The sequence below is a fragment of the Solanum stenotomum genome, chromosome 4 (genome assembly GCF_019186545.1).
Source record: "Solanum stenotomum isolate F172 chromosome 4, ASM1918654v1, whole genome shotgun sequence".
Lineage (NCBI taxonomy): Eukaryota > Viridiplantae > Streptophyta > Magnoliopsida > Solanales > Solanaceae > Solanum > Solanum stenotomum.
In genome coordinates, this window is record NC_064285.1 from 10,784,008 (window position 1) to 10,788,153 (window position 4,146).

Consider the following 4,146-nt stretch of genomic DNA (forward strand, 5'->3'; position numbering starts at 1 on the left):
AAAAAAAAAAAGAAGGGAAGACTAAAGATAAATAATATTCTTGGCCATAAAGAGGTGCCATAATAAATTAATATGGTTGTTATAAAATTTAATGAAACTTAATAAATAGGATAGAATATGATTAGTTCTTTGATTAAAAAATAAGAAAAAATAGAGAAAAATATCAAAAAAATGAGAAAAAAGATAAATAGCAATGGTGGCCTTAGAGATGTGCCACATCATCCTTGCCTACATTTGGCTTTATATTATATATAGATTTTTGGATCAATTTTAATTCAACTCATTTATTAATTCAGCTTATTTTAATCTGTTTATATCCGGATCAACATGTTCATTTGTGATTTCAATTGGTTATAGTGATTAAGTTTCAAAACACATTTATTTATTTATAGATTTTTTATCCGGTGTTTGATACTCGCATTAAAGCTCAACTAAATTGGATAAACGTTTCAGAAAGAGAAAAGATAATACTACTTGAGTCAAAAATACAATACTCCATCCGTTTCAAAATAATAATCTACTTTCTTTTTTCAGTCTGTTTAGAAAAAATGACTTTTTTTATGGTAATACTTTAATTTTAGTTTTTTACATGACATGTTTAAGGCCACAAGATTAAATGACATTTCATACACTTGACATTACTTTATTTTAAAACCACAAAATTGAAAGTTTTTTTTATTTTTTTTAAATTTCGCGTCAAGACAATTAGGTCATTATTTTTTAAATCGATGTAGTATTATGAATTGATCAAATTAAGGGGTCCTAAATTGTAATCATAGACCCCAATAATCTTACTGATTGACATGTTAAAGAATGAAAAAAACTAAAGGTGCAATTATTACATTTTTTTAAGAAGCCAAGTGGCATACTTTGTCAATACACCATTATATTGGTTATTTTTTCAAGTTCACAATATCATCATGTTATTTTATGTCCTTTTCAGAAAATGGAAAAGTATGTACTATTACTAGTAGTACGTTTCGTTTACTCATTCAAAGATTTTAACATTTTTTGTCTTTATTACTTGGAATTTTGTGAAGATCATTCAAAAAATTATACTAGTGATTCTTATAGGCTAAGGTATGAAGTATTATAGTCTACGAGACAAAATGATGAGAGCCTTTATGCAAAACAATCACAAATTATCCGTTTAGCCATAAAAAAAATAATCTAAAAAAGAATATTTTATTTTATTTTATTCCAAAGTTTGGCCATAAAAATAATAAATACAATTTGAAATTTGAAAAAACACTTAAAAATTATGATCAAGCACAATTTTAACTTTAAAAGAAATTAAAATTTTTTTTTATTATTATTTTCATGATCGAACGTCTACTCAAAAATTCAAGTTATGTTATTCTATCCTTTAATTTGTTCATTTTTTAAAGAAGAAAATGCACTAGCAGAGTTTTAGTCAATCCTCCAGCTTTTTAATGGCAAAGTTGATTATGCAGCTTTGGCACTAGGAATTGTTTTTTTCCATGTTCATATTTTTATCATTTATGATAGAGATAATGATAAAAATATATTGTCCATACATTGAAAGAATTATTGTTTATTTGAACTAGTATTGTGTATATATTGAAACATATCTATTTGAGTAGATGAAAATAGTTCAAATAATAGAAGAAAATATTTTTTTAATAGATAAATTGATGAAAATTCAAGGAAAAGAAATGGATAGTTAAATTGTAAAACTTAAAAAAATAAAAGTAATTATATGTGATTTTTACTATTAACTCTTTTATCATAAGGAACGTATATATAATAGAGAAAAAAATTAGAAATAGCAAAGATAAAAGATATAATAAGGTTGTATAGCTATAGTTTCGATAATTTCATTCTAAAGATATAGTTTCGTTTGCTATTGAGGCTATGGTTTGTATATTTCGCTTGTGAATATGCAAACAAGGTAAGTGTGTACAAATTTTATTTTTATACATTTAAGAATTTTTCAGAACTCTATTTGTATATTTCGCTTGCCAGTATACAAACATAGTAATTTATTATGAATTTTTCATAAATCATCTACAAATAGCTAGGGTAAGCATATACAAATTCTGAATTTATACAACCAGGAACTGAATTATACAAATTCTGGATTTATACAATCATATCTGAATTATACAAATTCTGGATTTATACAATTAGGAAACCGAATATCAAAATTTCGCAAAACTATAGCTACGGATTAAAAATAATCAAAATTATAGCTATATTACGTAATATACTCTAGATGTTTGCCATTTCGCGTAATTTCTCTATGAAAAAGTACATGATATGACAAACTTTGCTATATATTTAAGGCATGTAGCTATAGTAAATTTTATTTATTTAAATATTAAATAGCAAGTATGCTACCACCCGCTAGTGTAATTATGTTTTAATTTATCCATTATCATTGAATATCAATAACATAAGTTTGTTTGAATTACAGATTGATAAAGTTGTATATGAAAGAATTTCTTTGTCCCATAAATGAATTACAGGCTAATAAAGTTGTATATGAAGAATTTCTTTGGCTCATAAAATTGGCCATTAGTTCATACAAATGTGTATATATTTTATTCATAATGATTTTTATATCCGAATATTTATTTATTAAATTAACAAAAAAAAAACACTCTGTATGCAAACAAAAACTCTTTGATAGGTAATTTATGTATCGTTAATTTAATAATGGGAAGTTGAGAGGTTGAGGGACATAATTAAAGGACAGACAATTACAATAACGAAAATCATCTTATTTAGTGCACTGCAATTAAAAATGTATCGACTTTGCTCTATCAAACCATTGTTAAAAGATGTTCATTACAAAGATATATTTTGTCAAAGTATGAATTTGTAAGGCGAGAAATAATCAATTATATCAGGTATTGAACCTTTGAAAGGACTTACACATAGGTTGAGTCGTAAAGTTTATTACTTTTGATTGTTAAAGTATCTAAGAAAGGTTTTCATTAAAAAAGTGTTGGTTTAGAATAAGGTAAATGGTCGGAGTGGTTATGATGGTTGTTAATATTGATAGTGTGGGCTTCAGTGGAAGGATGTGAAGAGTATGTGGAGTCAAGTGAATGGAAATGGTTGGTATCGACTCTTCACAGAAAACCTTTAGTGTTATTCTATTTAATTTTGTACATGGTTGTGAGTAGGAGTCGCTAGCTATGCTCGCGTGTGTTTTCACTTTTGTGGGTGGATCCCTAGTGGTGGATCAGATGTACAGATCATGCGATGTTCTCATGATTGAGTGAGATGATTAGGATGACTTGGTTATTTCATATGGCATATTTGGTGTTGTCGTGGAGTTGTTAAAGTATTTCAGTGGTTCTACATGTACCACCTGACTTATGAGAATTCATAGAAGAGTTACCATGCGTATTTGTGGTTGTACGACAATCTTAATATTCACCTAGTCGTCAAGGTCATGTATTGATTGTGTGTGGTTGAATGTGGGGATCATTGAGTCCAATTCTACTGTTCTTAAGAGGTAAACTACAATTAGTAAATCTAGCTTAGCTTCTCGTTAGTGTTGTTAAAGGGTTTGTATGCTTGGACATATCCCTCGATGAGTATCTGATGTCTAAAGATCAATTTTTTATAACTTAAGCTTATGGAAATTTACGTTGTGAGAAGGAGATGTTGATAAGAACTATGATTGTTTGAGTATTATGAGTGTGTGTTGGTTGGTTCAAGTCCACCTCTAATTATTGCGAGTATTGATTTAGAAGTTTATCATGGTTATGTGAGAGAGAATTTGTCCTGATGGTTGTGTCAAAGACCTTGATAACATGTTGCATACATGTGTACGATCAACTTTGGTGGTTAATGGGAATAACTTTGTTGTTACTTAAGTGTACATATAACAATAAATATCACTCGAATATTGTAATGACTTCATTGAGGCATTGCATGGGAGGATGTGTAGGTATTTAATTGGTTGGTCTGAGGACCAAGGAGATAAAGTCCGTGAAAGTTCAATGGAAGCATCGTTCAGTTAAGGAAGCTACTTGGGAAATCGATAAGGACATGCGTGACAAGTATTCCAGTAATTCGACGATTCAAATACTATTCTACCCTTACTTTAACCAGGCTTTCCTAGTTGATCACTCGGGCACGAGTGATGGGTAAATTGGTATCTATTGTAAC